Source organism: Nipponia nippon, unplaced genomic scaffold (genome assembly GCF_047370975.1).
Source record: "Nipponia nippon isolate SJK-2023a ecotype South Korea unplaced genomic scaffold, ASM4737097v1 scaffold_15, whole genome shotgun sequence".
In the NCBI taxonomy this organism is placed as follows: domain Eukaryota; kingdom Metazoa; phylum Chordata; class Aves; order Pelecaniformes; family Threskiornithidae; genus Nipponia; species Nipponia nippon.
The window spans coordinates 3,505,755-3,518,953 of NW_028262331.1; the positions used below are offsets into that span (position 1 = coordinate 3,505,755).

The 13,199-nt window shown below is 59.6% G+C and overlaps 1 protein-coding gene across 4 annotated transcripts in view; it reads right to left on the reverse strand.

Moving 5' to 3' along the window:
- Positions 1-3,712, reverse strand: part of GTF2IRD1 (GTF2I repeat domain containing 1) — a 67,861-nt gene extending 64,149 nt beyond the window's left edge. For all 4 annotated transcript variants that reach the window (XM_087751589.1, XM_087751587.1, XM_087751588.1 and 1 more), the window contains exon 1: positions 3,669-3,712. The gene's annotated coding sequence lies outside the window, so the exon portion shown is untranslated. The remainder of the gene's footprint in view (positions 1-3,668) is intronic.
- Between the last annotated feature and the right edge of the window lie 9,487 nt (positions 3,713-13,199).

Genomic DNA, 13,199 nt, shown 5'->3' on the forward strand with positions numbered 1-13,199 from the left:
CATGTCCTCTGAAGGGACAGGCTGCAACAGGGCAGAGCAAGGTCCCAGGAAACCTTGCTCCAGTCTGCAAAGTCCTGCTGCCTCCCCAGCAAACCTCCAGCCAGGGCTGCTTGGGCCAGCATCCAGATGGACACCAGGAGGCCCTTCCCTACAGCTTCCAGCTGGGCTCTTCCCAATAAATGAATCAATAAATACATTTTTAGCTCCTGGATGGATATCTCCATCCTCAGAAGGGGCTCCCAGCAGGTCCTTCCCTCTACCCCTCCCTGTTCTCAAGGAGAAGGCTTCTAGTGGTACCTAAACCCACCCTACGTGCCTTTAGCATCTGCCTCTGCTCCCCCCAAAGCCCCAGAGGTTTGTCCTTGCCGACGAGGTGCAACACACACAGATGTGGCCGGAGGGCCAGGAGCAGAGCGCGAGTACCAACACAGCCCCTCGCCCACGCATCCCCTTCCCCAAACCATCACCCACCACCTACACCCAAGCCCAGCCATCCCAGGAGCAGCAGTCCCCATCCACACCTTTTCTTCCATGATGAGCCGCCGTCGCCACCACCACATCCACCGGCCACAGACATCTGCAAACGGATGCTGGTGGCACAAGGAATAACCGCGCCCATCAGCCGACGGGCAGGGCACCGCTGCCCAAGCCGGGGACAGCTGGCGCCGAGCCCTGCGCGCACCCCAGGGGTCAGCCCCGCAGCGGGCAACCGGCCGGGGCCGAGCCTGGCCAGAGCGCCTCCGCATTCCTCCAGCCTGGCCGCCGGGGTGCAGCCGCCGAAATTCCCAAAGGAAGTACAGGGCATTGATAATTGCTGAAAAAAATCTGAGCTATTTCCTGCAGGAACAGCAGATGGGAATCCCCCATTAGCTCCAACAGTGAGAAGTCGCTTGTTTTGGTTTGGGGTTTTGGGGTTTTTTTCCTTCTTTTAATCAGAGCATCACTCAAGTCATATGCGATGGACATCATGCGGGACAGCCAGACCTGTCCCCTCCGTGCTGGCCCCAAAGTCCACCCTCCTTGTCACCTCCTGCCCCACGCAAGGTCCACGCCTGCCGGCACCGTGCCAGGCTCCCAGGACAGCGCCGGGCTGCCAGCAAGGGCATCGCGTCTGTCGCCCAGGCTGGTAGGGCAGGTTGCTAAATACGTCCCTGAGCAGGTTCCTTCCCTCCTCTCCCTGTTTCTCATTAGCAAACCTAAACGAGCAGCGACACAGCAGCACCAGCAGCTCCTCCACCGAGACACGAAAGCCCTCCCAGGAGGGGCAGCGGAGGGAGGTGGCAGTGGCCACCAGTGCGTGTCCGCTTCGTCACCCCCCAGCTCCTGCCGGCACCCTGCGAGGGCAGCTGCCCGACCCCTTCCCCTGCCCGCACCCAGCGGCAATGCATCCCGGGCAGGGTTCACCCCAAAAACGCGGCCTTGAGAGGCAACACCAGCTCAGGCAGCAGCAGTGCATGGGAAAACCAGCAGCACCACCCCAAACCGGGGCACCCCATCTCCTGGAGGTCACCGGGACCCCAGCCCTGCGGGGGCAAAGGGAGAGGAGCGGGGGACCCGAGGGCGGCTGCAGAGCCACGCTGCACTGCCACGGCTCAAAGGCGACCCTGGCACCCGACCGGCTGCTTGCTATCGCCCCGACAGCGGCACACGCTGCTGCGCCAGGGCTCGCTGCTCCGGTGGCAGGGCTTGTGGGACACGGCAGAGCCATGGCCTTTAGCATCCCAGCCCCTCGGCCACCGGTGGGATCGAGTCTGATGCCGCCAGCCACCACACCGCTTTCTCACTTCAGAGCGAGCACCGTGGCGGTTTCCACAGGAGTAGGAAATTCCGCAGGCTCGGACAGGCGACTGCCAACGTAGTGGATCTGGCCGCGCCGGTGGGGACCGGAGACCCGGGATCCTGTGGAATTAAAGGCACTCGCATCCACAGGATTGTTCCCCAGTTGCAGCACTTCCAGCAGCTCCTCCAGTGAGAGTGGCACGGGGAGCAGATACCCTGAAGCCAGGGGCTCCCATCATGCGAGGCTCCGTGCTAATGTCCCCAGGCAGTCCCTCTGTCCAGAGCTCGCATGCCGAAGGGCGATGGATGTGGAAGGAGACTGAGCGACCGATCCTGAAGTGCCCGCGACACCCGGCCCCGTGCCTCCGCAGCAATGCTCGGCAGCACCAATGCCTCCCAAAGCGCTCTCACCCACGCATGCCCAGCGCCTGCCACGAACACCGGGGATTACCTGTGCAGCACCGCCGGGTCCGAGGCTCGCTCTGGCACAAGATGCATTAATAGGATCGCTCCGATTTACAGCTTATCCCAGATAAACCCACCGTAAGCTCCGCATGCTGGAAGGACGAGGGCACCGGCTCCCCGGGGAGCAACTTTCTCCCCATCATGGTCGTCCCCGCACACCGAGAAACCTCTGTTTGTCCCTGCCAGCACCAGGAGCCGCAGAGGATGTCTGTCCCTCCACCCCGCGGGCCGCGGTGCCGAGGCCGGGTCACCAGCCTAGCCGAAGCCCCGAGCGCTTCGTCAGCTCAACCTTGCATTTCTATTTCCAGCCGCGCTGCTGCCTTTCCCCACGCCGGCAGAGAGGGAGGCGAGCCCCGGCAAAGCCCTGCTCGCCGCTTCCCTTCCTGCCCGGCACCACCAGATGCAGCTGGGGCAGGTGGTGGCCCTGGAGCTGCCTTACGGATATGGGACACCGTTGCGGTGGTGGGCACCGAGAGCCAGCCGGACACCCCCTGCCTGACTGCCCCAGCACCCCCCAGCGCTATCACCCCCACTGCTGCCTGCATCCCCCTGCCTTACCAGCCCAAGCACCCCTGCAGCACTAGCACCCCAACCCCTAATGCCCCCCCCCCCCGCCTTATTGCCTCCTGGCATCCCCCCGCAGCCCCGATGGACCCCACCATCACCCCCAGCATTGCCCCCCGCCAGCCCTAACGCCCCCCAGCCCCAATGAGCTCAACACCCCCCAGCCCTAATATCCCCAGCATCTCCCCCAAGCCCTACAGCCCCCCAACACCCCCCCCCCAGCCCTATCGCCCTGCAGCATCCCCCAGCCCTAATGCCCCCACACCTCTCAGCCCTATCGCTCCCCAGCATCCCCAGCCCTAGTGCCCCCCTGGCCACCCCAGCACTACCCCCCCAGTACCCCTATTGCCCCCTGCTCTCTCCCAGCCCTGACGAGCCCAGCATCCACCAGCCCTATCCCCCCAGCATCCCTCAAGCCCTAAGGTCCCCCTGCATCCCCCAGCCCTATCGCCCCCCAGCAGCCCTAATGCCCCCCTGCACCCCCCCGGCCCTAACGAGCCCAACACCCCCCCAGCCCTACTGCACCCCAACATCCCCCAAGCCTTTATGCCCCCCCGCACCCCATCACCCCCAGCAACCCTAATGCCCCCCTGCACCCCAGCACTACCCCCCCAGTGTCCCTATTGCCCCCTGCACTCTCCCAGCCCTGACGAGCCCAGCATCCCCCCCAGCACCTCCCAAGCCTTGCTGCCCCCCGCACCCCATCACCCCCCGCAGCCCTAATGCCCCCCTGCCGCCCCCCCCCAGCCCCACGGCACCCAGCATCCCCCCACCCCCGCATCCCCCCCAGGACTGGGACCGGGGCAGGGGGGAACCATGAAGGGAAAAGAGGTGGGGGGGGGGGAAAACTTTTTCCTTACCGCGGGCGGCTGGGGCGCGGCGCTCCTGCCTCCCCCGGCGAGGCTGCGCGGGAGCGGCGGGGGCGGGCGGGCGGGGGCCGGGATGGAGCCGCCTCCCGCCGCCTCCCGCCGCTGCCCTCCTCCCCGGGCGGAGCCGGTGCTGCCCGGTGTGGGCTTAAAGGGCAGAATAAGAGGGGAGGGGGGGATTGGGGGGGGGGGGGGAAGGGAAAAAAAAAAAACCAAAACGACCCCGAGCTGGGAAGGGAGAGCAGCTCTTTGTTCTGTAATCCCAGTAAAAGTGCCAGCCATTCGCCCCGCCGCTAATCCCAACCCCGCTCAACGGCACCATCCATTGGCTGCCATTTACATACGGGATTAACCAGCCCGATAACCGGACGGGGAGGGGGGGGGCGAGCTGTGTTAAATCCTTTTATGCCGTGCCGAGCCGCGCCGAGCCGTGCCGAGCCGCTCCGGCTCGGCACGGCTCGGCGCGGCTCGGCACGGCCCCGGTGCGGTGCTTGGGGAGGGTTAGAGGGGCGCAATGGGGACCTGTCGCCACCTGTTGGTGTTGGCATGGCTGGGTTTGGCACGGTTTGGCACGGTATGGTTTGGCTAGGGTTGGCTTAGCTCAGCACGGCACAGCGTGGCACGGCCTGGCCCCGCATGGCTCAGCCTTGCCCTGTATGGCTTGGCTTAGCACAGCTTGGCTCAGCGCGGCGTGGATTGGCATGGCCTGGCCCTGCACGGCTCAGCTCAGCACAGCACAGCTTGGCTCGGCACAGCTTGGCATGGCACAGCACAGCCTTGCCCTGTATGGCTTGGCTTAGCTTGGCTCGGCATGGTTTGGCTTGGCATGGCATGGTGCTGCATGGCTTGGCATGGTGCTGCATGGCTTGGCATGGCACGGCACAGCTCAGCACAGCCTTGCCCCGCATGGCTCAGCTCAGCACAGCTTGGCTCAGCACAGTGGCATTTGGCCTGGCACGGCTTGGCATGGACTGGCCCTACATGGCTTGGCATGGCATGGCACAGCTCAGCACAGCCTTGCCCCACATGGCTCAGCTTGGCTTGGCACGGCATGGCCTGGCCTTGCACAGCGTGGCATGGCACAGCATGGCTTGGCACAGTCTTGCTCTGCATAGTTCAGCTCAGCACGGCTTGGTCAGCGTGGCACAGCTTAGCATGGCCTGGCCCTGCACAGCTCGGCACGGCCCAGCTTGGCACAGCCCTGCTCAGCATGGCACAGGGAAGCACGGCCTGACACCGCACAGCCCTGCTCGGCACGGCATGGCCTGGCTTGGCATGGCCCATTGGGCCATAGCTTGACATGGCACAGCCCGCCCCGGCACGGCCCAGCTCGGCCCGGCACAGCCTGGCCCGCCGTGTCCGTTCAGAGCACCCCGTTCGGCAGAGCCAGGCGCGGCGGTGCCGGGAGGTCCCGTCCGTCCTGCCGGTGCCGCCGCTGGCCTCCCCGGCCGCCCCTGCCCGATGGTACGGAGGCCAAGGCTGCGTTTGCCAGCCGGGAAGGCGACCTGTGAGGAGGAAATGATTATATTCCGCGTTCCTCGCTGCATATTAAGGCATGGCAAATTAAAACCAATGAAAAACTATTAAAAATAACTTGACAGCGTTTTAACCTCGAAAGTTTGGAAACTGCTGACAGTTTTTTTTCCCTTTGAAGCACACGCATTATGCAGCTGCTCCATTAGCTGGATTTTGTTTTAAATAAGTGATGATTTATTACTGCTCCGGGGCCACAGAGAGAAGAAAACATTTTAAGAGAAAACACTTTTTTTCCAGTTTCTAGAGGAGCGGGGAAGGGGAGTTTTGGCGCTGCCGAGCCCCACGCCGGCACCGGCACCCCCCGCCTCCCTCCCCGTGGCATCAGGCCTGGCAAACTCATTGCACTGGTAGCGGCAGGCCAGGGGCTGCGCTGGGTCCCAGCAAAATCCCAAGAGGGATGAAGGGTTTGGTGGGACGGGGCTCCTCGGGGCAAGATGCGTCCCGCCGGGGTGGCCAGAGCCGGTCCCCGATTCGCACCCGGCATCGGCTGTCCCTGGGAGCACAAGTCGTGAGTGAAAACACACTTGCTGACTAATTAAATGGGAGATCTTACTCCGAAGAAAGAAATCAGGGCATCTTTTGGCTAATTGTCTTTAAGCCAGACCCAAAAAAAAAAACCAAGCCACCAAAATTAATTTAATTAGGTCACCCAAGCACAGGAGCCGAACAAGGGGGAGCTGCCTGCGAAGGACAGGCAGGTTTCTGTGCGGGGCTCCGCTGCCCCGTTCTCGCTGTGGCTCTCCATGGCCCTTGACCAGGGAAACCTGTGCAATAAAGCAAGTGGGGGAAAACGCCTGTGTTTTGATGCAACATCCAGCTGCTGCGGCTGTGAGCGTCCCCCTGCTCTGCGCCCCAGGAGGGCTGCGGCCCCGGGCGCCCATCACGGCAGGCAGAGGTTTCGGGCAGCACCAGGGTCCTGCCTTTGGCCGTGCTCGGGTCAGGCTTGTGCTCATCATTGCTCCCAAAACCTGCCCTCCCTGGGGCCGGCTCCATGCCCCCGGCCCTGCGGGGCGTCCGGGGCTACCAGCAGCCCCCAGGGACCACTAACAGCCAAAGACGATGATGTTGGTATTTGGGGAATTAAGCAACCCCCACATGCATTCAGCTGTCGCCGCTGTAAATACTCTGCCGGGCGGCACTTCTCGGAGCCCTCCCTCCGAAGGACGCTGGCCCTCGGAGGGGACCTTGGCAAAGAGGGTTTCCAAGGTCCTTTGGCCAAAGACCAACATCTGGCTGGCTGCCAACGCGCAGGGAACCGTCCTGCCCTTGTGCCTCGCTCCAGCAGAGACCCCGAGAGCTGGTCATGAGGCTGGGAGCCCAGCGCTGAGCCTGGGGGCCGCCTCTGTGCTGGCTGGCTTTGGGATCCATGAACCGAAATAAGGTTGGAGACTCGTGGGTGCCACCTTTGGTCACTGGTGTGTGAACGGAGAGCTCAGCCCCTGTGGCCAGCAGCAGCTTCCAATGGAGCCCCTGCTTCGGGCGCCGTCCCCAGGCAGGGCCGCGAGCGCTTGGGAGGGGGAGAGGCCAAAATGATCCTGAAAGTCGGAGAAGGAGCCTGGGAAGATGGTGCGGAGGAGGGCAGGCTGCGGGCTGAACCGCACGAGTGCCGGGACGGACGGGCTGAGCCGCAGCTCGGCCGCTTGGGGAGGTGTCAGCTGCCTGCTGGGGGCTGGGGGCTTCAGGGGAGGTGGACCAAGGAACCCCAGATGTTCTCCAGATGTTCCACTGGAACGTCATCCACACAGGTGGACTCAGCCCCCCTGAGCCCCCATCCTCTAGGGATGCTCACGCTTATTAAAAGGACACCTGGTCCAGCCGGGGGACGGATGCGATGGCTTAAACGCTCTCTTGCAATGTTCACATCTATCCACGTCTCTGAAGGAACCCACCACAATCAGATAAAAGCGGGGGCAAGACTTTTTATTTGGGGGCCGAAACAATGAGCCGCACAAACCCATCCAGCTGGGCGAACGGCGCGAGAGGGATGGTTTAATCTGCTCTATCTGCAGCAAGAAAGAAGTTCCTTGTCACAGCGCCAACAAAAGAAAAGGCAACATCGCCAGAAAACAATCCTATCTGCAGAAAGATTTCTTTTTTTTTTTTAATTTGTTAATTAGTGACTGCTGGGCATCACAAGAATCGTTGTTTTCTCTGATATGCTGATTTCCTCTGTCTCTCAGTGGAATTGGAGATCACAAAAATAAAAAAGAAAAGCTGCTTCTTTAGAAGACAGAACGGGGAAAAAGTTTTAGTAAGGTCAGGAGAAATTTAATTGAAAGAATGAGTTTATTTCTTCTTTCCTAAAGGGGTATTGTGTTCTTTTGCTAGAGCAAATTGCTGGTAAAAACGACCAAGACAAAACAAAATGGTTTTTAAATTATAGATCAAGAGCGGGACGTTTCTGGAAGCCCCCCGCAACTCGTTGCTGCCGGGCACATCTTGGGTGAGCGGTGCGGACGTGGGGAGCTGGCATCACCCGGAGCAGGGCTGGGAGACGCAAAAACCAGGCGAGGAAGAGCCTAGAGGAGAAAGAACTGGGGTCTGCGGCTCCGGGTGGGACCCTCTGAGGGCTGGGGAGGGAAAAACAGCTTTTCAAGGCATCGCTCGCAATTGGAGCAACAAGGCTTTGCATGCAGCAAATTAACTGCTGGTTTTGGGGCTGTATTTGCAGTGAGTCCATCCTGCACCGAAAACAGCTACTACGGCGAGAGCTGTGCACCAAGGCAGCCCAAAGTATTATTAATTCTTTTGCAAGATATATGCTATTGAGTAAAACTGGCAAGGATTCCCTGCGAAAGCTGAACTGATATCTATTGGTTCCAAACATATTTGTAGAAAGATCAAAAACCCCCCTCCTCTCTCCATTCCCTGCCTGCTGGGCCGTAGCGGTGGCTTATCGTGCGTATTTACTCTGCCTATCTGCGTTTAAGGTATCTGTCTGCGGTGCCAGCTGCCTGCAGTTGTGCCGGCCTTTCAACGCTGCGCTGCAAAAAGAGTTTGCTCCGGCGCAACAGATAAAATGCTTTTCCAGCTGTCTTGTGTGCGTCTCTTGAATTATTTCCATGCTAATGAGAGCTCGACGAGGCGCTCCCGAACCGGAGCCTCTGGACAGCATCCCGGGGAGCAGAGCGGGGAGATTTCCATTTTCTGCCCCCCCATCCTTCCCAGCTCCACATCACCTGGCGGGAGGAAAGGTCCTCTCCTAAGCTGACGTTGTCACCAGGGTTTTTTTTGGCTCATCAGTGCAAGGGACGGGGAATCCTTCGCACACCCGCGTGGGCAGGAGGGCTGCCGCAGGTACCTGCAGCATCCCTGGGGGGCTCCGACAGCCCTTGGTCCCGGGGTCCCCTCTGCAGACTTCAGGCATCCAGATGGGAGAGGGGAGGCCCCATCCGTGGAAATCCCACTCCCTGGCAGGGGAAGGCAGGCGCTGGGGTTATCCCCGCGCCCCGTTTCGGCCAAGAGCATCACCTCCTCCCGCCGTGGGGGACGAGGGGCTGTGGGGGAGCGCCGGCCCCGAGCCCTGCCCAAGGTCGGGCTGATATTCATACATTTTTAATGAAACCCGCAGCTGAGGTTACAGCCCCAGCCTTTGAAATCGCCGCGTAGTTTCGCAGTGAGGCTCCAGCTTTGCCCGTCAGCACCTTCCCCACAGGGCTGCGGCCCCGGCAAAGCTCCTTGCCCCCCATCCCCTGCCCAGGCTGCTTTTGGCCTGTGATCGTAACCCCCCGCCTCGCTGCCCGGCACAGCCATCCCCACCGGAGGACCCTCGCCCTCGCAGCCTGCCCGCTCCCACGCTGGGAATGAACCGAGAGCATCGGTTCTCTGCAGGCATGGGGTCTTGGTGCCGGTGCCCCCACCCGCTTGTACCCTTGCAGTGCCGACACCAAGGGCAGGAGGCATTGACATTCCCGTTGGGTCTGCACAGTGCAAAAGTAAACTTAACGACGTTATCCGCTGATCTGGTAATTAATACCCTGGATGCTTTTTATTGGAATGAGCGAGGGCCAGGACATGCTGGGGGTTTTAATGAAGGGTCGTGCCAGAGAGGCGCAGCCCCTCGGTTTCCCCTGGGAGGGGCTGTGCCGGGGCTTGGCAGGAGGCCGGGGGTGGTTTGGGGGCTGGGGGCTGCGTTCTGTGTGGGGTGCCTCGTGCCCCACACTGGCTGCCCCAGGGTGGTCCCAGCCCCGCACCCGCCTCACCAGCCCATGCACCCCGCTCTCCCACCCCATGCACTACAGCTAAGCACCGCACCGGACCCCACTGGGCCTTTTTTTAAACCAGATGCTTTCAAGATCTTTAAATATTAGGCAAGAAGCGTTTTCCCAAGCTCACAAGCTTCCCAAGCGTGTGCCACGCTCCGCAGCGCCCATTTGGGGCAGGGCGTGGGCAGAAACCCGCTGCCCGACAGCAGCGGGGACACGGGGACCGTTTTGCTCCAAACCTGCTGTATCTTTCGTTGATCCCGCTGCTATTTTTAATACAGATGCCTTATTGAGATTCAAATGAATGTTTCAAATCCTTGCTCCTTTGCATAATTCTTTTTAATTAACACTTCAAAGGTTTGAACACAAGATCCGCGCTATTTCCCTAACGAAGTTGACTGAACCTCCTTTCCCCCAAAGCTCCCCTGCGACGTTTCCAAGGGCTAAAGCCAGGGACGGGCCTGTCCCCCGTGTCCCCTGCATGGGGGGATGCCGGCATTTGGGCTCGGGCTCCATGGAAATGGGAGCTAAGGGAAGAGAGGGGACCGACGGCCGTGGCGCTGGGCAGGGGCTGCCGTGCCATCGGCCACCGCCCCGGCCAGCTCGGCACGTGCCGGTGGCAAACCAGCCTGAGCTTGGGACAGGAATCGTGGTGTTGGAAGTGAATATGGTCAAGGCCGCTGCTCCGCCGTCCCCGGCCCCAGCACCAGCTGCTGCTGTAACACAGCCGTGCCCCCCCAGGTTAACCAAACCCCCCCAAAAAGGAGCACCCCCTCTCCAGGGTGCATTTTGGTCACATTTTCAATCTTCTTGGCAGCCAAAAGGCTTAGAGCTGCCTTTCTTCCTTCTGAAATTGTACTTTAAAAGCAAAAACTGAAATTGTTGCACAATCGCATTCACTAGGACGAGCTGGAGCTTTTCCTCGGCTATCCCGAGAGCTGGGAAGGATGCAAAGCCCTGGGGCTGTAACACAGACGCAGGAGAGAAAGAACAAGCCCAGGTTCCCATCCCACCTTCCCCGTCTCCGTACCCCCGGGGTCCCAGCCTCGAGCCTCACGCTGCAGGATCGGGACCCCGAAGAGCAGCGTGGTACAACAAATGGGGAAACGAGCTTCAGTTTTAATTCCTGCAAGTGCAGAAATGATTAGACACAACAAAATTGTATAATTAGGATTTAATAAGAGACTGTCCCAGACATGCAAAAGTAGGTTAGACGGTGGCCTTTGTTCAGCTACAAAAGACATTAATTTGCAAATACTCTTAATATTCATTTTTTGTTATTTAGACTGATATTTTGAACGTCTCCGATAAAATGAGAAATCTGGACTAAGCATTCCAGTTGCATTTCCAAGCGCAGGAATCCAGCTTTGATGTTCCCCTTGATAACATCTTTTTAGAGCCTTGACTGCATCAAATTAAATTCTGATTACCCTGATAGTGCAATACAGCTTCCAAATGTATTCAGGTGACTTTTTGTTCTGGAAGGAAATTAGCTATTTTGACAAGGATGCTTGTTAGGCAGCAAAGAGATGGGGAGGAAACACCCTTGCCAGGGAAGCAGCACGTTGCCGGCCCCGATTTTGGCACGGGGGCTGCGGGCTCGCTGGCGCTGGGGCTGCAGCGCGGAGGGGACACCGGCAGCCCCTGCGAAAACAGAACGGCACTTTTGGTGGGCCACAGGTCTGCCAGCACCAAGCTGAGAGCTGGTACGCCTGCCCCCTCCAGAGGGGACATCCCAAAGGGACATGCCCTGGGTGGCAGGTCGCGGGGGAGCACGGGCCGCGGGTGGCCGCAGGATGTGCCGTTAGAGCAGGCTGGCCACAGCCTCGCAGAGATGTCCCCCGTGCACGCGTCCCCCGTGCAGAGAGGCCACTTCACATCTCACCCCTCGCTCACCCCTGGATTAAACCCATCGCTGAAGCACCCGTCCAGCTGTGGGCCTGAGCACAGCATCCCTGGGGTATGAGGTCCCTGACGTGGCTGAGGACGGACGTCCCACCCACCGCCTCTTCTAAGCCGCCCACGATGCCCAAGGAGCCGGTCGGGAACCCCGTGCCAGCCTCACCCCATCCATTTTCATGCGGCGGCACTGCTCCCCGGGCCAGGCTCCGCTCCTTGGCTGGATGCTAGGATGAAAATAAAGTGCAAATATTATTGTTGGCAGAGATTACCAGCTCCCCCACTGTGATTTAGGCATCTTTAAACTTCATGTTTTATTAATCCTCACCATACGATTAACGGCACCGAAATGCGATGTCTGCAAACAAAGGCATGCGCTACAGGGTTATCTCTGTGAGATACCGGGGCTTGGGCACTTGCTTGTAAATACGCACGTTAGTGAATTCTATAGTGGAACGGCGTAAAAGACGGAGCTGGAGCCACCTGCCCTGAGCAGGGACACGGCGCTCATGGCCTTTGCCTCCTGCCCAGAGCCCAGGGAAGGGCTGGCGTGATGGAAAACTTGCTGTTTTCTGCCAGCTGTACCGGATAAAGCCTCCTGTCCCCAAACCCTGTCTCTTTGCAGGTACATCTCCCTCCAGGAGCATTGACTTGCCTGGCGCCCTCGCAGCCAGCGTGGGGACAGCTCGACAGCCACCGCTGGAGCGGTCCTGCCCCTTGCTGGCGGCCTCGGCAGCGAAGATGGGACCGATGGAGCAGAGGGTCACACACCTCGTTGAAGGAGATATTGGGGGCCAAGGCCAAGCCGTGACGGCAGGATCACAGCCGGGAGCCAGCGGCCAGCTCCCCACGCCAGGGCGGCTTGGCTGGGAGAGGATCCCACCCTCCAGCCCTGCTCAGCTGCAGCATCTCCGGACCTGATGGGAGCGAGCAGCAGCCTTTGAAAGCGAAGGGCAGGGAAAATGATGACTTCATCAGCTCCCTGCCCAGCACCGATGCTGGGCTGAGCCTGGAGGCACCTTCCTGTGTCTGGAGATTTCTCCCAAGCAAAGTTCAAATAAACTATTCTCCTTCCAGCTGCTGGAGGACAGCGAAACACACGGCAGCAGCGGATGCCATCAGCACCCGCTCTGGAAACAAGCAACGCGGTGGCCCAGGGACCTGCCGTTCTTGCCCAGCTATTTTAGGAGATCCTGAGACACTGCAATGCAGGGCCAGGGAGCTGGTGAAGAAACAAAGTCTCAAGTTATTGGTTTTTGACAGCAACTCTTGAACACCTTGAAAAAATAAAACAGCAGGATATCACAGACCACACTGTACAGACCATGTTACAGCTCTGCAATAAGGCTGCGTGGCCAGTTTTCATGGTGTTACTGTCGGTCATCTCTAGTTTTCTTGGGGCCTCACTCTGGAATTAACCCATCACCTGCAAACCTCACCAGCTATTTGGAAAGAATTCAAAACTTTCAGGTAATCATAGAATCACAGAATGGTTTGGGTTGGAAGGGACCTTAAAGATCATCCAGTTCCACCCCCCTGCCATGGGCAGGGACACCTTCCACCAGACCAGGTTGCTCAAAGCCCCATCCAGCCTGGCCTTGAACACCTCCAGGGATGGGGCATCCACAGCTTCTCTGGGCAACCTGTGCCAGTGCCTCACCACCCTCAGAGTGAAGAATTTCTTCCTTATACCCAATGCAAATCTACCCTCTTTCAGTTCAAAGCCATTACCCCTTGTCCTGTCACTCTGTGCCCTTGTCAAATCCTGGCAGCGGAGAATTTTGTTTTAAGTCCAGGAAAAGGCCAGGAAGCAAGGAAAAAAGCATCCCAGTTTTTCCCTGTATCTTTAGACAGCTGGCAATACTGGGCAACGCCTGGCTTTCTG